Raw genomic sequence first — 22342 nt, 5'->3', positions numbered from 1 at the left:
AACAATTGATCTAAAAACAGAACTGGGCTGTGCAAAAGTTCACAGTGGATATGCATTCTACTGTATATAATGGATAAATCACAGGGAGAAATAAAGCAAAGCAGTATCTTCCCATTTATACTTTCCTTATCTCCACCATCTTGGCACCCAGTGTCAATATGTTTCTGTGCAGGTATGTGTGTGTATTAGGACATTCAGTGGCCACTGGGTACAAGGGAGCCAAATCTACATACATTGTGGCCATTACATTCTTTAGAGTTCTGCCGGTGATGCGCTTTGGTGTGCATAAAGTTCCTTGTGGTGTTTTTGTGTTAATATATATAGCAGATGATTTTTTGTTCTACTTGTCTGGGTGTAACCTACATTGCAGTAATAAAATCTACATACATTGTGGCCATAATGTTCTTTAAAACTTGTCTGCCAGTGATCCCTATTGGTGTGCGTGGAGTTGCTCATGGCACTGCCTGTTGCAATTGATTTTTTTGTTCTACTTGTCTGGGTGTACAGTGAACGGGACAAGAGTAGACCAACCAGTGTCAAATGGGCAAGATTAAAGCCAACCAGTAGTCAAATAAAGCATTTGAATGTTCAGAACACAAAGGGAAACTACGCAAACAAAAAGAAACAAAAGAAACATCCATGAAATGCACAATATAAAACTCTCTATGAGTTTGTGATCTAACATCTAACGTTCTTCATTATCTCTCTTCTGTTAATACCAGTTATTTCAGTCTTCCTGAATTCTGATGACCATAGCTGATCCTTTATGAAGTTAATTTCATTATATCCAAAGTTTTGATACTACTGTATAACCAAGCGGATGACACATAGTCCTGATTGTAGAAAAGTAATGTATATTTTTGGGTGTGCTTGTACGTACAAGACAATTTACCACTGAAGCAGTTCATTTACAGCATAGGTAATTGCACATAGGTGCAGTCTCACATGAAACAGCTTCTGAGGTAGGCACCTGGGTGGAGCTGTGGGTGGAGCACTCTGTCTTACAGCACATATCTGTAGCTAAAGCTTTTGGAACATGTTGGCAATAATATTTAGGAAAGTGATGTCATTCCGAGCATTGTTGCTAAGAAGAACAATTACATTTATGTCTTGGATTTTGCCCAAACAAAAGCTTACATCTCTGCTATACTACATACTCTAATAGAAACTACAAATCATTACAGACCATTCCCTTGATGACTGGCTAGATGCCATAACCACACACTCCCATTCCAGCTGATTCACAGTGACTACTATTGTTTGTTGATATTCTGGCCTCCCAGCCTATGACTAAATACAGGAATTTCACATGATTTTAAAGACAATTTAACAGGAATCTACAGTGGTGTCTCCAAGCACGTTTCAGCCAACGCACAATTAGGTAGATCCAGTAAGGAACAAAAAAATGTAACACTTATTAGAGTAGCAATTGCAAATAGTTATCGGCATGGCAGGGTTTGTGGGACAACCTGTATATTTGTAAGATGCCATAGACAGTCGCTGTTTATTGGGCTGGTGGGGACCAGTTTGGGCCTCTGTGTACTTGAAATGCCAGGGCCTATTTTGAATCCCAGTCCAGACCTGGATGCCAGGCAGCGGAAGGTTAGGAGAAGACAGGAAGAAATGCAAATGAAAATGAAAAGATTAAGAATTTAATGTGATATTATCAAAGTGTTTGGCTGACCAATACCAATGTTGACCATGGGTATCTCTGAAGAAAGCGGCTCGCAAAGCACCATGGTCAGCCAGAAAATGAATAAAACTCGAACTTTATTTACATTCTTAAAAACCCAGAACGCCTGGCGCGTTTCGTGCGTACCCGCACTTAATCATAGGCAATCTTGGGCTACGGGTTCGGGGCTTCAAGCACCCAAACCAAATTTCGGCATCGGTGAGTCTGTGTATATTTATGTGATCTTCACTGCATGTGTACTAGCATATGAAATATTTGGTGAGGGACCTGGGGTATATACACCCAGATCAACACCTGTTTTAGGTAAAGATTTTTGTCTTTAACTTTGATCTCTTTTATAAATTGTCTAATTAAACTGTGTTAGCACACTATATATATAAACTTTACTAAATTGGGTGTATTCTTTGAGGATTTAGGTTGACCATGGGTAGACCATTTGAATTCTAATTCCAGACCTTTGCTCATATTGACTTAATTTAAAGAAGATTATTATAAAAAGCGTTACATCTTACCTAAAAAAGTAAAACAAATGTCAGTTCCAAGACTTTCTAACCTCAAGGATTTGTTAGAAATAATTTCAGGTTTCCTTATTGAATGTAAATGACATGAGGGAACTCCATTTGTATTTACTACAAAATATGAATTGACTTTTATTTATGCAAGAAAATTCTGTGTTTCCTCTGTTTAGAGTAACATTATCTATATAATTGTTTGGATTTTCTTGCATGTATAGCTATTATTCCTTTAAGCTTGTGTTTTACTTTGTTTGCCTGTTTTTTAGGAAGTAAAAACCCACCTTTTCAGGAAAACCCACCTGTTTCTAAGTTTCCAAGGATCATAATCCCATAGTAGGATTTACCCAGTCAGCACAAGACTATAGTCAGTTCCATACTGTGCCTGCTACATGCCCCAGCCTTGCTTTTGACCACCTACTAATATTGTAGCCTACTGTATATCTACTCTATATTCTTGGCTAATATGTGTTCATGTATAATAACTTGAGTCATATGAGCATGCGTTTACACTGGCATCATCCACTGACCTCAATATTAACAGAACAGGATCTTATGTTAAAATGAATGGAAAGTCAACTTGATATCAGCATATGGTGCCATCTTTACTAGATATCATCCAGATGGATCCAGTGACTGCTGGGGACATTTGTCAGCTAAGATTCCAACCTTACAGAATTAATATTATTTGTGTGAGAAATTCCACAGCTGAAATATTTACCAATCAACATTATAAATGGGCACTGCCCCACTTAGCAATGTGACCTAACCACACTAATGATGTTTACACTTAAGGGAACTTTTAACATTGTATAGACATCCAATATGTTCAGGCCTTTGGTAGGTTTTTCTTCTTTCCAGAAATGACCAATTGCAAACTGTCCCTGTACATTACTGTCTGCATACTAATAAAAGTTAATAGTAAGGTGATCCTAAGGAAAAAATATTAATAAATGGACTAGATATGGAACTGCTGCAAAGCTTTCTTGATTCCCAATTCCCAGTTTAATAATGAGAAATCTGCCCTCTGGTGTTGTACAAATGTTAAGGCACTGTTGTAAGAGGGGTGAAGGCCATCTCCTTAAGAATCTGGGGGTTTCTGTGGACACCTGACCCTATTCTTAATCAGGTGGAGGCTGATCCATACCCATGCACTATTTGCACTCTACTTGCAGCCCTGTCTAGGCCAGTCACCCGAGGGCAGAAGCATTGAGGAATAATTGTGTATCACAACTAAGAGCTAGCGGCTCAGTGGAAAAGTTAACAAGTTGGAGGGGGTTAGCAGGTGGTGGTAGCCTTCTTTGCAGTATACTGTTATCCCCTTTCAAGGGTGGTGTGTTTTGGGAACTTAATAGGTTGTTCAGCCAGAGATGGGTAATGTTCTCTGATTTGGTACAGTTGCAGCTAGTAAATGAAATTGGTTCCAACAAATATGTCAGGGTAACGTCAAACAGGAACTTCCAGAGCCACTTGCCATCATAGGTTTCTGTCCTTACAGGTTGGACAGGTATTTCATCTTATTTAGAAATAATAAAATGTTATACGTTTATATGTTTAATATTTACATGTTTAATAAACCTTGTGGCCTTTTTTGATCCCAGGGTTTGTCACACATTCTTATTTATAAGAGATCCAGAGGAACCTCCAGAGGGAGGACCCTATTGCAGCCATGGTTTGCCTTGAAAAGATTGCAGACTGAAACCTACATGCAGACTGAGACATATTTCTAAGCAGTAAAACGGGGGTTACAGAATGACACTAAATATGGGCAGTGGCTGCTAGAAGAGTTTAATTATGAGTGTGCAGTAAGTCATGTCATTTAGGAACTTACTGTTTGGTTTCCAGTCATTTGCCAGTCGCAGTTGTACATTTCACACTTTTTTACTTTATTTTTAGTGATGGGCAAAATGTTTTGCCAGGCATGGATTAGCGGCGAATTTCCGCATTTCGCCATTGGCGGATTGTTTCACGAAATGGATGAAAAATTTTCCGCACGTCCACAAATTGTCGCCGGCCTCAAAAAAGTATAGTCGTGGGCATCAAAAGAATAGCCATGTGACAAAATAATAGCCGCGGGACAAAATAATAGCCGCGGGCGACAAAATAATAGCCATGGGCGACAAAATAATAGCCGGGGGGGCAAAATAATAGCCACTGGCGACAAAATAATAGCCGCGGGCGACAAAATAATAGCCACGCAACAAAATAATAGCCTCACAAAAAAATAATAGCCACGTTTCGCGGATCTTTTGAAAGATTCGCGAATTTTTCGGCAAAGCAAAACGGAACAGATTCGCTCATCACTATTTATTTTGCTTAACAGCAAACCCAATCATCTTACAGGGTAATGTGCTTTGTATTAAACCTTTAGCACCCTATATGCAACCCAGGTGCATTTTCCAGTGAATCATTGTAGAGAATACCTTTATGTAATACTGGTATGGGATCTCTTATTCAGAATGCTCAGGACCTGGGGTTTTCCGAATAAGGGATCTTTCTGTAATTTGGATCATCATGATTTATTAATTAAAATGGAGTCTATGGGAAATGGCCTTCATGTAATTCTGAATAATGGGTTTCTGGATAACGGATCCTTTACAAGTACCTTAAAATTAGAGATTATTGCACTGCCATGTAGTGAAAAGCACAAATATCTAATATATTCTAGATCTAATATCTAATATATTCTTTAATATAAACTCTTATAAATTGTATAGTTGCCTGCTGCTTTTTTATTTGGCTTACAGGCTAACTGCCCTATTGTGCAAAACACCTATGTACACACAAGTGTTTTGCCATGTGGCTGGAATCTGGCATGAATACCACCCCTTGAGACACTGGCTTACAACAGGCAAAGTTTCACTGGTGCAGTAACCCACAGCAACTAGCTGCCCCATTACAGCCAATCCCTAACTTGTATGTCTGAATGACACCTAAGTTATGGAATTATAAACAAACACCTGTCCCGCCCATCTCTGACATCATAAAGGGGCTAGAGGTGGAAGAAGGGAGGGGGTGGGTGCAAATTTGGCCTCAACCTGCCCGTAATCAGCAGAACATGTGTGGGTTTTGGCTCAAACAAGCCCAAGCCATGGGCCTATGGATCTTACGTGTTTTGGTGGGACCTGGACATTACTACACTGCAGGTCTCAATTCAAGGAGACTCATTTATTAACACTGGGCAAATTTGCCCGTGAGCAGTAACCCATAGCATCCAATCTTTAACTGTCTTTTTTTTATCCAGCTGCAGGTAGAACAATGAAAGCAACAGTTTGATTGGTTGCCATGGGTTATGCCCATGAGCAAATATGCCTAGTGATGATAAATGCCACCCAAGGCGAGTTACAGACAGGGTGCAAAGAACAAATTAATAGTGAGTTGCATACTTTTTCCCCTTGGCACCATGCCTTCCACTTAAAAGGTGAGCCCTAATGAGGACAAACATATTACTGGTTGCTATGGCTACCAAATATGCAAATGGGATCAATGTTAGTAAATGACCCCAAGTCTCTCGAATAAAGCCTGGTGTATAAGAATGTTGTTATGGCAAACGGATCCCCATCTACCCTCTGTCAAGTTTAGCTTACTTTTGCACGTGCTGGAGGCCCACTAGTGGATGATAAATGTGAGGGAGGGTGGACACAGTATGAATACTCTAAAGACAGACATGCCTATGAGACCTAAGGGGCTGCATCTGGCACAGAAACATGCAGCCCCTATTCTCATTGTGTGTGTGTATAGTGTACACCAGATGCACTCGGCTCATTTTGCTTCCATATGCCATTCACTATTATATGAATAGATACTGGGTCCCTGTGCAGTTCCTGCAGTGTTTTATGCAGTGGCTATATATATATATATATATATATATATATATTGTAATAAGGACATCCTTGTGCTTTATTTTGCACTTTTATTTCATGTTTCATCATAATTTGACAGAAAGAGGTTTCTATTATTTTACATTCCTTTGTGGAACAGATGTAAAACACTGAACAATGCGCCCCTGGGTGCTCCCATACCCTGCATACTGACAGTGTGCGGACAGTGGTAGAGTTTCCTGGCAGTAAATGTGTAATCTCCCTACCTACCCCCCCCCTTCCTTATTTTACTCATAATTAAGTCACAGGCCGGCATTGGGCGGGGGAGGGAAATCTCCCAAATGTGCATGCCACTGCTCACGTACAACACAGACACTCATTTAGGGTGAACCAACGGTTGCTGGGGAAACAGACGGTGAAACCTTTTCTGTGTGGTACTCGTGTGAGTATCAAATTAAGAAACTTCAATGAAAAAAAGAAACCCTGCAATTTATAATGAAATAAATAACTCAGCAGCTCATGCCCAACACAGTACCAAAACTGCAGCTACATAAATACATAGATAGATAGACAGACAGACAGATAGACTGACAGAAAGATAGATTTTTATAAAAAGTCATAAGAATTCATTTAATTTTAACCAAAAATTACAACATATTAACAACTGAGAAATGTAAAATGTATATATAGTTATAGATATATAACAAATATTTGAGACCTTCTGGCTTGCACAAAATATATATCCTTTGCAATAGACTGCAAGCTCTTCAGGTCTAATTTATTATATTTTTTTCATTTTGTAACTGTATGGGGCACATTTACTAATCCACGAATCTGAATGGGAAATATTCGGATTGGAAACGAACATTTTGCGACTTTTTCGTATTTTTTGCAATTTTTTTCGTCGCCATTACGACTTTTTCGTAAATTGTCGCGACTTTTTCGTAGCCGTTACGATTTGCTCGTATATTGTCGAGACTTTTTCGTATTGAACGCTCGTAAACGGCGGGCAAACCTTTGCGACTTTGCATGATTTTGGAAGCCTCCCATAGGACTTAATGGCACTCTGCAGCTCCAACCTGGCCCAAGGAAAGTCTCCCATAGGGCTCAATGGCACTCTGCAGCTCCAACCCAGCCCAAGGAAAGCCTCCCATAGGGCTCAATGGCACTCTGCAGCTCCAACCTGGCCCAAGGAAAGTCTCCCATAGGGCTCAATGGCACTCTGCAGCTCCAACCCAGCCCAAGGAAAGTCTCCCATAGGGCTCAATGGCACTCTGCAGCTCCAACCCGGCCCAAGGAAAGTCTCCCATAGGGCTCAATGGCACTCTGCAGCTCCAACCCGGCCCAAGGAAAGTCTCCCATAGGGCTCAATGGTACTCTGCAGCTCCAACCCGGCCCAAGGAAAGTCTCCCATAGGGCTCAATGGCACTCTGCAGCTCCAACCTGGCCCAAGGAAAGTCTCCCATAGGGCTCAATGGCACTCTGCAGCTCCAACCCGGCCCAAGGAAAGTCTCCCATAGGGCTCAATGGCACTCTGCAGCTCCAACCCGGCCCAAGGAAAGTCTCCCATAGGGCTCAATGGCACTCTGCAGCTCCAACCTGGCCCAAGGAAAGCCTCCCATAGGGCTCAATGGCACTCTGCAGCTCCAACCTGGCCCAAGGAAAGTCTCCCATAGGGCTCAATGGCACTCTGCAGCTCCAACCTGGCCCAAGGAAAGTCTCCCATAGGGCTCAATGGCACGCTGCAGCTCCAACCTGGCCCAAGGAAAGCCTCCCATAGGGCTCAATGGCACTCTGCAGCTCCAACCTGGCCCAAGGAAAGCCTCCCATAGGGCTCAATGGCATTCTGCAGCTCCAACCTGGCCCAAGGAAAGTCTCCCATAGGGCTCAATGGCACTCTGCAGCTCCAACCCGGCCCAAGGAAAGTCTCCCATAGGGCTCAATGGCACTCTGCAGCTCCAGCCTGGCCCAAGGAAAGTCTCCCATAGGGCTCAATGGCACTCTGCAGCTCCAACCCGGCCCAAGGAAAGTCTCCAATAGGACTCAATGGCCCTCTGCAGCTCCAACCCGGCCCAAGGAAAGCCTCCCATAGGGCTCAATGGCACTCTGCAGCTCCAACCCGGCCCAAGGAAAGTCTCGCATAGGGCTCAATGGCACTCTGCAGCTCCAACCCGGCCCAAGGAAAGCCTCCCATAGGGCTCAATGGCACTCTGCAGCTCCAACCCGGCCCAAGGAAAGCCTCCCATAGGGCTCAATGGCACTCTGCAGCTCCAACCCGGCCCAAGGAAAGTCTCCCATAGGGCTCAATGGCACTCTGCAGCTCCAACCCGGCCCAAGGAAAGCCTCCCATAGGGCTCAATGGCACTCTGCAGCTCCAGCCCGGCCCAAGGAAAGTCTCCCATAGGGCTCAATGGCACTCTGCAGCTCCAACCCGGCCCAAGGAAAGTCTCCCATAGGGCTCAATGGCACTCTGCAGCTCCAACCCGGCCCAAGGAAAGCCTCCCATAGGGCTCAATGGCACTCTGCAGCTCCAACCTGGCCCAAGGAAAGTCTCCCATAGGGCTCAATGGCACTCTGCAGCTCCAACCTGGCCCAAGGAAAGTCTCCCATAGGGCTTAATGGCACTCTGCAGCTCCAACCCGGCCCAAGGAAAGCCTCCCATAGGGCTCAATGGCACTCTGCAGCTCCAACCTGGCCCAAGGAAAGTCTCCCATAGGGCTTAATGGCACTCTGCAGCTCCAACCTGGCCCAAGGAAAGTAACGATACTGAAGCTTGAATTCAAGTCGCGACAATTCACGCAAGTCGTATCGCTACGAAAAAGTCATAACGGCTACGAAAAAGTTGCAATAATTTACGAAAAAAATCGCAAAATACCGATCATTGCGGTCGCTTTTCAGACGTTCGTGGATTAGTAAATGTGCCCCTATGTGTTAATGTATGTGTAAATGTATGATTTTTATAGTGCTACTTGTGTATGTAGAGATGTATAGTAAAACAATACAACAGTCAAGGATCAATACAATAATAGAATGGATGTAAATACAAAAATATGATTATATTCAAGATTGAGTGCCAGGGAGGTTATAGTCTAAGAGGCTGATTTACCAATGCTCAAATTTAAATTTTTACCACGATTCAAGGTGTTTTGCAATAAAACTTCCAAACTCGATTTATACCTTTAAATCAAGTATTTATTAAGCTAAGAAAGTGAATGTAAAAATTCAGCGCTTGAAAGCTTGCAAGATCAATAGGAGCTGCTCTTCCTGCTTTATGCAGAATTGTATAACAGTAACTCAGTGGCACTATGTAAATCAAATGATGATGATGATACAAAATAGCAGCTGTCACTTTAAGGAATAGAGTACAATTCAGATTCCCAGAAGTGCCAATCACTTTTCATGTACCCATGTGTATATAGAAAGATTGGCACAGAGGTGCCAGATCCGAACTCGGATTTAAAATAGGTTCTGGCATTTCAAGGGTCCAAACAGCCCCCTAGCACTTCTGGCATTTGCCAGAATCCACAGATTGCCATTTCAGGTCTGGAGGGAATTAAAAAAGAATAATAGATGTTCACCTAGCCATTGTTAATATTCTTTATCGGTTTTAATGTCACGGTGCCAGATAGGCATTTTGGTCTAGTAGAAATCCCTTCTCATGCATCTGTCATTGTGTCTGAAGGAGCTGCCGCTATCATTCTAGCATTCAATTAGCAGTGTCACCTTGTGTGGTCCCCCCCCCCCCCCAGGACTGGCTATTCTTAGAATGACACTTCCCAGGGTGAAAAGGAAAAGAAACACTGGCTTAAGGTTAAGGAATCCCCATCCCCCGAACTTCCATTGAATAAAATAGGATGTGATGGATTATTTTCATATATATATATACACACACACACACACACATATATATATACACACATATATACACACATATATACATATACATATATATATAGAGGAAGAAATGTAATAAATGTGTTTTTTCTGGATTTGTTATATGACTACTGTGTATTTTAAAGATTACAATCTCAAAGATAAGGAAGAAAAAAGCACTAACAATATCCTGCAAGGGCTGATTTAATAACATAGCAACACTCCAGTTGTCCATAGCAACCATGCTTGATCCATGCACCTTGTATTAAGAGTGATGGCCCATGGGGAGATAAGTTTTCCACAGTTAAATCTTGGCTACCACGGACAACTAATTTCTCTGAAATGCCTTCCCACCAGCAATAAAGTGAATGGCCAGTGGCAAGGCATTTATGTCGTTTCATGGTCACTGGCCAAGCTTTGCTTGACCTTTCTAACTACTGCATGAATTATCATGCAAAGTCATTTTTACCCCAAATCAGTGTCCAAAATCACTGTAGACTTTTTCAAATACTTTCAAATGCTTATTGCACGTGTGCCCAGAAATTGAGTGAAAATTCGGGATAATGCACAAAAACTGGGAGAATGAGGTGACAGGAGACTGGAGGAGAAGAGCTAAACTCCTGAAAAAAATAGGAGGGGGGGGCGGGGTAGATAGCTCTATACATGTACCTGAATACATACAGAAATTTCTACTATACCAGGGGACCAGGGAATGTGCATTGATCAATCCTCTCCCTTCGGTATGCTTGTAGTAAATTTGGTAAGATCAGTTTTGTTTCTATTTATGTACATTGCCCTGGAGTGCTCCCATAACCCCTTTATTTGTGTCCAACATACTGACCAACTTTCTGACATTTTCTCACATGAGGGTGTCAGTGAATGTTGGGCTTTGAAGTTTAACTACTGCTAGAGAGATGCAAGCAGAATATTCCTAGCCTATGTCTGTTATAAGTTCATTTCAGTCTTACACCTTACCTTGCTTTACAGGTACCTGTATCCTGGAGAGTACATATAAAGTATATATTGATGTATATCATTATGTTTGTATAAAAGGGGTCATTTATGACCAGGGGGGCGCAAGTGCAGAAGCACTAAGTCTGAGGGCATACAGAGTGCACAGCCTGCATTTTTTTTGTAAAAGCAGGCATTTTCAGGCCAATCTCTGATCAGCAACACAAAGTGCAGCCAAGTGCGGATTGGCCTGAAAAAAAAAAAAGACAGCTGAGAGCAGCATCCCAGCTTAAGGGCAAAGACACATGGGGCGACTTTTAGCTAAGTAAGAACTCTGTCTGTGCACCTGTAGCACTGTCCCTATAAGCAGTCACGGACCGGTCCGATTTAATCTCTGTGTGATGGCAAGATATCTGATATGTCACTGCATGCGAGCTGATCAGGGAACTTGTACAAACTATACAACCAGTATGTGTATTGCAAACAAGTACAACTTTATTTTGTTTTGATATTACTTATATAGTAGATAGAAAAACACATCCCATTATGCTTACATATCATGGGTGGGTACATTGCAATTATTAGTAGAAATACAGAAATTATTTAAGTAGCTGCTGAAGCTTTATTATGATCTCTTAGCCTTGAATATTAGCTGAGATAATCAAGGCCGGAGCAACTTGGACAAACAGGATAGTGAGGATAATCATAACAACTGAAGTAATACTTTCTCAGACCTTCGTGATTTAAAACAAAATTTGTATAAATTCAGCATTAAGTAATTTAAACCATATCAAAGATCCCCTTGCTTAGCAAGGATGCCAAGCGAGCGGATCTTCTCCCAATATCCCCCACCTACGGGTGGGCAATATCGGGTTAATAGGGAATAGGCGCAGTCGGTTCAGGGACTGCATCAACGTGCCGATGTGGTCCCCGATCCGACTAAATTTTTTAACCTGCCCGATCGATATCTGCCCAATTTCAGGCCAGATATCGTCGGGCAGGCCCGTCATTTGTGCCCCTACATGGGCTGATAAACTGCCAAATTGGTCTAAGGGACTGACATCAGCAGCTACAATTGGCCCATGTATGACCAAGCGAGCGGATATTCTCCCGATATTGGTTCCTTACACCGATATCGGGAGAAGATCCGCTCGCTTGGCCATACATCAGCCCTCGTATGGCCACTTTTAGTCCTCATCTACAAAGCAATTGTGCCCCACTCTACACAATGCTCCCACTAAGCACCAGATGAAAAATCCAGAGATCAGTGAAGAGCGCAGCGTTAGGATGTGCAGATAGCCTTGTCCTTACAGTAGGTACTGGGCCCCAAACAGTGGGGCACTGTGAATGAGCCCTAAATACTTATATATTTAGCTCTGTATATTAAGACAATACAGTACAAATTTACAACGTACAGATAGATTAACAGACATTGCAATAAATAAAAAGTGAATATACACCATTAAAAAGAATAAGTACCAGGGTATAAGAGACATTGGATGAAGTAGGACCCAGTCCTGTAGAGCTTACCATCTGATAGAGCTCAGTCCATGTCATACAAAGGGGGTTTCTGTGAAGTACATACTGTATACCCTTACAATGCATAAACCTCCTGCACTGTTCTGCTTGGTTGGAGGAAGTTGGTGAAGTTCTAAGATAAAGGTCAAAACTGTTATAAAAACATTTCCCTAAATATTTTATTCTCTACTCCGGCACCTGCAAGGCTTATCTGTGCTTAATCACGTACTTAAAACTCTGCATCAAGGATCAGCCACTACAATCCTACTGTTTCAGGACAATTAATAGCTTGAGACATCCACCCAAACCTGCTTCCTTCTCAGCAAGAACCAGTTTGACACGATTTGCACACACTTGTGACTGGGCTGTGCCTATTAGTATCCAACTGAGATTTCTCAGTCATGCTGGAAAGTCATGTGGAAAAAGTCATTGGCATGCAGCTCACTATAATGGGCAATGTAGAAAGAAGTATGTAGGTTACAAAAGGAATTCTTTTTCTTCTTCCCTCTGTTTAAAACTCTGACTGCTTAAAGCAGGACACTTTAGACAGGTAGGAATGTCATGCTGAAAGTGTCTGCCCCTGATGCACATGCATGTCTGCGGCCCCTCATCTCTTTACTTAAACCATTAAAAACCTAATCTATAACTATAATGAGGACTGTTGAGGCTGTGGCCCAAATCATCAAGGTGGTGGCCACTGGCCAAGCTTTGCTTGATCTTTCTAACTACCGTAATAATTATCTCCTTTCTACCCCACATCTATGTCTGAGATCACTGCTAGTTTCATCCTACCAACTCAATACATCAACATCCTTGTAATCCTTTTGTGAGTGATATTAGGCTATTTTGATCGCTTGTCGGTCGGGGAGGCCCAAAGGTATGGCCACCTTAAGATGGTGTTTTTTGCCCTTTACTTTGCAATGCCAGGGTCAGACAGAAGTTGCAACTTTTGCACCACCCATGGCTCCAGCTACTTAGTCCCTCCCCAGCTACTGTAAAGGGTCTGTTTATCAAAGAGTGAAATTAGAGCTCATCACAGAAACACTCACCCACTTTCTATTCATTCCTATGGGACTTTTAGAAGCATATTTATCAATGGGTGAAAGTTAGAGTTCGCGATTTAATGAATAAGCGTCTACAACATTCAATATAAATCACAACTAAAGTATAAATTTACCTACCTGTACATGCTGCTTAAACCTATTCAAAATCAAATAAAATGGGTTGGATGGGGCTACACCTGGGGGATAATGCTATGAGCACCACCCTGGTCCAAAAACCACCACTGATCCTCATCGCCCTAAGAAAATCAATATTTACAAGTGACAAACTACAACTTACAAAGCTTGCAGATACCACTTTAACTAGCTGGATAAGCTGTATTCATTTTGGGTTAAATTATTTAAGCAGAAGGTCAAATATCCTCTTAAATTGACTGTCTACTTGTCATCTCTTGTGTGACATGATAATATGAGCACTTAAGAAGCCGAGCAACAGTATGGTTATTGTTTAGAGTGGACCCTGCTCTGTGTAGATGCCCTAGCATGCTATAATAGAATTTAAATGTGGACTGAGCATCAGAGAGATTATTATGTGTCCCCTTTAGTGATGTGCAGGTTGACCTGAAACCCGCTATAAACCCACGAGTTGGGCACGTTCTGACTAAAATTTGGCCGACCATTGCGCGTTCAGATTGGGTGCAGGGAACACTACTGTCTCATGAGTCACACGTTTTAGTGAGCCATGTGACAGAAATGACATCACTGAGCACCAAATATTTAGTGAATAAAGTATTGTAAAATATAAGGATATTATAAGTCACAGAGGAGTTCCATGGCCATATAAAGGCACAAGGATAAAGACCAAGTGCTTTTATACAGGTCATAGAACTCCGAGGTGACTTTTAATATTCTTATATTTTACAACATGTTACAGGGGGTGTATTCATAAGTATAATACTCAGTCATGTGACAATACTTACATCACTAAGTTCCGATTATAACTGATGACATCACTAAACACTCTTTATAAGAATATAATGTACAGGATAGTCAAGGCTCTTGTATTATACATTGATAATGAGTGCAGAGGACCTCTTGTCTGTGTCTGTATACATTTTGTGATCACAGCCTCATTGTAGCCCTGTCTAATGGTTAAAAAATGTTAATGGTAAGCACAACTTTTCCTTTCATGTTATAATCTAAGCAGAACAATCATTCTTAAACTGATACAGCTCCAGATTCTATGCTGTCATATTGTGTAAATACACACTCACATAGGCTGGTAGGATATATTTATTTATTATTTATGCTAAATTGGCAAACATAAGTCTGGAACTACTTTCACTGTTTTGTTTTTAGTAATAATACACCTCATGTCCTTAAAATAAAAGGTCTAAAAGGCTGCATTTAATGCCAGACCTAAAATAAAATATTAATTTTATCTACAGTATGTTAATAGGGAGGTGAATGACCTTGCTAGTTGTAATGGTATGTGATTAGCATTGCATTACTAGCTCTACTGGTATGTACATTACCATACTAATGGGGATAACTAAGTTTGTAGTAAGTTTAAGGCCACCATTACATTGTATTGCATCATAATGGTCATTCCTTTTGCTTTACTGTTCTCCCCAGCATACACTGCAAGTACAGTGAACATATACATAGGACAGGCTGTGTTTTGGATGGAATAAGAGTTTATATAATACATAGTTTTGCTGATGTATGGAAAATGCCAGCTTGCAGTTATACTGACCATGATTCACTAGCTGCATGCTCTAATGAAGAGGCCCCTGCACTAACTGTATTAACTTTCTGAATGGCAAAGCCCTTGGGATGTGAAAATAGGACACTGCCTTTCTTAAGGATGAGGGAGTAAAAGGAGCAACCTTAGTAAACACACTGGGCCTGATTCACTAAAGTTTATCGCATGCTTTTTTGCGGTAAAAAAGACGCGACAATTAGCGCGCGATTCACTACAGCATTACCGCATGCGATAAGTCGCATTTTCGCATGCGGTATTTCTCGCGCTAGTTTTACCGCATACGTTCATTTCCGTGCTGAAAAGAATATGATCGCATGATTCACTATAACTTTTGCGCGCTAAATATCGCATTCGGCTATGCGAAAATTAACACCTACTACAGGCAGGCGAAAAATTATACAAAAGTACAGTAAATGATTTTTTGCAATAAAATATGGACTTACAGTGTTATTTATTCAAGTATGTGTTTCCCCTAGAGTGACGCAGCCGCCAGTTTGCAGGGAAATGGTCATTTTTAATACAGTAATTTTCTGCAAGTATTGGCGTGTATGGCTAACATGGCGTGCGTTCATTTGCGCGACTATTTATATTTGGCTACAAGTGATGAAATGTTTCGCCAGGCATGGATTCGCAGCAAATTTTTGGACGTGCATTGAATTTTTTTGCGGCGGATTTTTTCATGCGTTTCGCAAAACAATCCGCCAATGGCGAAACGCCTGAAAAAATTTGCCACGCAAAAATTCACCGCACATACAAAAATTTATACAAGCGTCAAAAAATAATAGTCACAGCAACAATTTTTTTGCCCGCACAACATTTTTGCCGTTTCGTGGATCTTTCGAAAGATTTGCTAATTTTCACTAAAGATAACCAGAACACATTTGCTCATCACTAGTGGCTACTATTTATAAGCATCTACTATTTATATGATACCATTTATATGCTACCATTTATATGTGGCTAATATTTATATACACCATTTATATGCGGCGACAATTTTTATACACTATTTCTAAGCTACCATTCATATGCGGTGACTATTCGCGGGCGTAATTTAGCACATGTACCAGCAAATACCGCATTGAAATAGTCTTCGCGAGTTAAATAACGCATGCAATATCGCGCGTAAAAAAGCGCGAGTATGCTTATAGTGAATCGTGCGAAAAATCGCCAAAATTAAGACGCGGTAAAAATTTTAACGCACGCTATAAATAGCGCACGTTAAATCGCACTTTAGTGAATCAGGCCCACTGTCTCTGTTCACACCCTGATATCAAAACAAAGCAGAAAATCTGAGAACACTGCCATTCTGTTATGCCAAAGATAAGTATATAAGGTTTTCTATTCATTTGTTTAATAATATTTTAAGTGCATTTAATGGTCCATGCTCACTGCACAGTTTATAGACAGCTGAGCCAAGGTCCATAAAATTCCACAGTTCCTCCTCAGGGTCTATTATTCCCACTGCTACTATAGGCACCATCTCTCCCTACTATACCTGCTATCACACAGCCACAGTCCCTTCCCAGAGGCTATTATCCCCACTGCTACTATAGGCACCATCCCTCCCTACTATACCTGCTATCCCACAGCCACAGTCCCTTCCCAGAGGCTATTATCCCCCCCCACTGCTACTATAGGCACCATCTCTCCCTACTATACCTGCTATCCCACAGCCACAGTCCCTTCCCAGAGGCTATTATCCCCACTGCTACTATAGGCACCATCTCTCCCTACTATACCTGCTATCCCACAGCCACAGTCCCTTCCCAGAGACTATTATCCCCCCCCACTGCTACTATAGGCACCATCTCTCCCTACTATACCTGCTATCCCACAGCCACAGTCCCTTCCCAGAGACTATTATCCCCCCCCACTGCTACTATAGGCACCATCTCTCCCTACTATACCTGCTATCCCACAGCCACAGTCCCTTCCCAGAGACTATTATCCCCCCCCACTGCTACTATAGGCACCATCTCTCCCTACTATACCTGCTATCCCACAGCCACAGTCCCTTCCCAGAGACTATTATCCCCCCCCACTGCTACTATAGGTACCATCTCTCCCTACTATACCTGCTATCCCACAGCCACAGTCCCTTCCCAGAGGCTATTATCCCCACTGCTACTATAGGCACCATCTCTTCCTACTATACCTGTTATCCCACAGCCACAGTCCCTTCGCAGAGGCTATTATCCCCACTGCTACTATAGGCACCATCTCTTCCTACTATACCTGTTATCCCACAGCCACAGTCCCTTCCCAGAGGCTATTATCCCCACTGCTACTATAGGCACCATCTCTTCCTACTATACCTGCCATCCCACAGCCACAGTCCCTTCCCAGAGGCCATTATCCCACTGCTACTCTAGGCACCATCCCTCCCTACTATACCTGCTATCCCACAGCCACAGTCCCTTCCCAGAGGCTATTATCCCCACTGCTACTATAGGCACCATCTCTCCATAATATACCTGCTATCCCACAACCACAGTCCCTTCCCAGAGGCTATTATCCCACTGCTACTATAGGCACCATCTCTCCCTACTATACCTGCTATCCCACAGCCACAGTCCCTTCCCAGAGGCTATTATCCCACTGCTACTATAGGCACCATCTCTCCCTACTATACCTGCTATCCCACAGCCCCAGTCCCTTCCCAGAGGCTATTATGCCACTGCTACTATAGGCACCATCTCTCCATAATATACCTGCTATCCCACAGCCACAGTCCCTTCCCAGAGGCTATTATCCCCCCACTGCTACTATAGGCACCATCTCTCCCTACTATACCTGCTATCCCACAGCCACAGTCCCTTCCCAGAGGCTATTATCCCCACTGCTACTATAGGCACCATCTCTCCCTACTATACCTGCTATCCCACAGCCACAGTCCCTTCCCAGAGGCTATTATCCCCACTGCTACTATAGGCACCATCTCTCCCTACTATACCTGCTATCCCACAGCCACAGTCCCTTCCCAGAGGCTATTATCCCCACTGCTACTATAGGCACCATCTCTTCCTACTATACCTGTTATCCCACAGCCACAGTCCCTTCCCAGAGGCTATTATCCCACTGCTACTATAGGCACCATCTCTCCCTACTATACCTGCTATCCCACAGCCACAGTCCCTTCCCAGAGGCTATTATCCCCCCACTGCTACTATAGGCACCATCTCTCCCTACTATACCTGCTATCCCACAGCCACAGTCCCTTCCCAGAGGCTATTATCCCACTGCTACTATAGACTAATATCTACATGTCTACAGTACATTGTATTGTGGTACCTTCAGTCAATTTTCAGGCATTATGAAGAAACAGAGAGAATATTCTTTGTGTTTCACCTTTGCTTACACCCCACTGTAGCCAACTCTACTTCCAGCATTATCTGGCCTAGGTTTGTGTTTAAAACTGTAGTGCGGAAGGGTATCATAACACCAGCCTGTATACATGTAAAGCTATGCTACGTGGCATCAGTTGAATCTTATGTAAAGTTCTACTTGATTGTATAATTGTTTAAATGTGAGTTATGTATTCCCTTTCTGGCCCCTTGAAGATCCATGAGTTTAGCAGAGGGAGGGTTTCATATTTCCACCCCTCCTTCTGCAGGGTTTGACCTATTCACGCTGCTTCAGAGTAGCAAATAACTTGGGAATGTTATTACAGCCGCTCAGTTCCATTGCAGCCTTACAATACCTATAAAGTATAAATGTCAATCCAGGCAAGAAGACATTTACTGGTCAATCAGATCTGCCTGGGATGCCTGAGACCAATATTGGCAAGGCTGGACAGCCATTGATTACCTTCATGCAACAGAACAATTCTTTGATTTATAGTAATTTATTTCCTGGTGAATTTTAATGTGCACTGAGAGAATATTCACAAGGAAAGGACAAAAAGTGCCACCTTTGATCTAACAAGCTATTGTATTATTATCTACAGAGCTTTCTTTCTGCCTGTAAGGGCTCTGGCACACGGGTAGATTAGTCGCCCGCGGCAAAACTCCCTGTTCGCGGGCGACTAATCTCCCCGAGTTGCCTTCCCCTGCCATCCCACCGGCGAACATGTAAGTCGCTGGTGGGATGGCAGACGCGGCGGGGCGATTTCGGGAAACTAATCTGGCGACTAATCTCCCCGTGTGCCAGAGCCCTAAATAAACATAATGTAGACTGGTACAAGAGACCTGCTAAATGGGTAGAGTCGGACAGCATAAAAAAATCCTGTAACTCAAGGAAGAAGCCTGGGGTTTCCCCTATTCCATGCAGGAGGCTGCTGACTGCTACTTATCTCCATTTATTAAGTCCCCACCCCCATAAACTAGATTACAGAGCCTTGTTTCTTAGTAGAGCAAGCTTTATTTTTCATATGTAAACATATGAATGCACAGAATTCAGTAAGTCCCTTGTCCCATGTGCATAGATGAACTAGAAATGTGTTTGCAACCCTATGTACATGAGTGAATTCATTACTGGGGTGCACATTCTCATGACTATATTCTGCAACTCTGTCACAAAGACACATATATGTCACTGAATTGGGAGGCAGGTCAGTCACTTACATCCAAAGATAAGCAGCTACATGTCCATCAGTTGAGTTAGTAGGATATAGGATTCCGTCCACTGAACTGCATACTGGCCACTTCTGTAACTGGTATGTATATCTTCAGAGGTTTCCCTGTGGATCAGCAAAACATTGTTAAATTAATGGGATGCCCTGCATCACGTGCCAGGTTGGAGCTGCAAAGTGCTATTGAGCCCTATGGGAGACTTTCCTTGGGCTGGGTTGGAGCTGCAGAGTGCCGTTGAGCCCTATGGGAGACTTTCCTTGGGCCAGGTTGGAGCTGCAGAGTGCCGTTGAGCCCTATGGGAGACTTTCCTTGGGCCGGGTTGGAGCTGCAGAGTGCCATTGAGCCCTATGGGAGACTTTCCTTGGGCTGGGTTGGAGCTGCAGAGTGCCGTTGAGCCCTATGGGAGACTTTCCTTGGGCCGGGTTGGAGCTGCAGAGTGCCATTGAGCCCTATGGGAGACTTTCCTTGGCTGAGTTGGAGCTGCAGAGTGCCATTGAGCCCTATGGGAGACTTTCCTTGGGCCGGGTTGGAGCTGCAGAGTGCCATTGAGCCCTATGGGAGACTTTCCTTGGGCCGGGTTGGAGCTGCAGAGTGCCATTTAGCCCTATGGGAGACTTTCCTTGGGCCAGGTTGGAGCTGCAGAGTGCCATTGAGCCCTATGGGAGACTTTCCTTGGGCTGAGTTGGAGCTGCAGAGTGCCATTGAGCCCTATGGGAGACTTTCCTTGGGCCGGGTTGGAGCTGCAGAGTGCCATTGAGCCCTATGGGTGACTTTCCTTGGGCCGGGTTGGAGCTGCAGAGTGCCATTGAGCCCTATGGGAGACTTTCCTTGGGCCAGGTTGGAGCTGCAGAGTGCCATTGAGCCCTATGGGAGACTTTCCTTGGGCCAGGTTGGAGCTGCAGAGTGCCATTGAGCCCTATGGGAGACTTTCCTTGGGCCAGGTTGGAGCTGCAGAGTGCCATTGAGCCCTATGGGAGACTTTCCTTGGGCCGGGTTGGAGCTGCAGAGTTCCATTGAGCCCTATGGGAAACTTTCCTTGGGCCGGGTTGGAGCTGCAGAGTGCCATTGAGCCCTATGGGAGACTTTCCTTGGGCCGGGTTGGAGCTGCAGAGTGCCATTGAGCCCTATGGGAGACTTTCCTTGGGCCAGGTTGGAGCTGCAGAGTGCCATTGAGCCCTATGGGAGACTTTCCTTGGGCCAGGTTGGAGCTGCAGAGTGCCATTGAGCCCTATGGGAGACTTTCCTTGGGCCGGGTTGGAGCTGCAGAGTGCCATTGAGCCCTATGGGAGACTTTTCTTGGGCCGGGTTGGAGCTGCAGAGTGCCATTGAGCCCTATGGGAGACTTTCTTGGGCCAGGTTGGAGCTGCAGAGTGCCATTGAGCCCTATGGGAGACTTTCCTTGGGCCAGGTTGGAGCTGCAGAGTGCCATTGAGCCCTATGGGAGACTTTCCTTGGGCCAGGTTGGAGCTGCAGAGTGCCATTGAACCCTATGGGAGACTTTCCTTGGGCCAGGTTGGAGCTGCAGAGTGCCATTGAGTCCTATGGGAGGCTTCCAAAATCATGCACAGAAGGATCAAAGTCGGAAAGGTTTTCCGCCGTTTATGATTGTTCGGATACGGAAATTTTGTGACTTTCAGATCGCAAATATGATATTATCGTGACTAATACGATTTTTTCGTAAGCATTTTCGTGATATTTGCGATCATTAGAAACTATCGTATTTAATCCGAATTTTTCCCATTTCGGGATTCAAACTTGTACTTTGATGAATGTGCCCCTATGTGTATGGGTGAATTCAGTAGCTGGGATGCAGATGCAGAAGCCCATGGGCATCAGGGAGTTAAGTGACAGGGATGCAGAAGCCCATGGGCATCAGGGAGTTAAGTGACAGGGAGGCAGAAGCCTATGTGCATGGGTGAATTCAGTAGCCGGGATGCAGAAGCCCATGGGCATCAGGGAGTTAAGTGACAGGGAGGCAGAAGCCTATGTGCATGGGTGAATTCAGTAGCTGGGATGCAGAAGCCCATGGGCATCAGGGAGTTAAGTGACAGGGAGGCAGAAGCCTATATGCATGGGTGAATTCGATAGCTGGGATGCAGAAGCCCATGGGCATCAGGGAGTTAAGTGACAGGGAGGCAGAAGCCTATGTGCATGGGTGAATTCGATAGCTGGGATGCAGAAGCCCATGGGCATCAGGGAGTTAAGTGACAGGGAGGCAGAAGCCTATGTGCATGGGTGAATTCAGTAGCCGGGATGCAGAAGCCCATGGGCATCAGGGAGTTAAGTGACACGGAGGCAGAAGCCTATGTGCATGGGTGAATTCAGTAGCCGGGATGCAGAAGCCCATGGGCATCAGGGAGTTAAGTGACAGGGAGGCAGAAGTCTATGTGCATGGGTGAATTCAGTAGCCGGGATGCAGAAGCCCATGGGCATCAGGGAGTTAAGTGACAGGGAGGCAGAAGCCTATGTGCATGGGTGAATTCAGTAGCTGGGATGCAGAAGCCCATGGGCATCAGGGAGTTAAGTGACAGGGAGGCAGAAGCCTATGTGCATGGGTGAATTCGATAGCTGGGATGCAGAAGCCCATGGGCATCAGGGAGTTAAGTGACAGGGAGGCAGAAGCCTATGTGCATG

This window comes from Xenopus tropicalis, chromosome 3, assembly GCF_000004195.4.
Source record: "Xenopus tropicalis strain Nigerian chromosome 3, UCB_Xtro_10.0, whole genome shotgun sequence".
Taxonomy (NCBI): Eukaryota; Metazoa; Chordata; class Amphibia; order Anura; family Pipidae; genus Xenopus; species Xenopus tropicalis.
Note: the sequence above shows the minus strand (reverse complement) of the source record.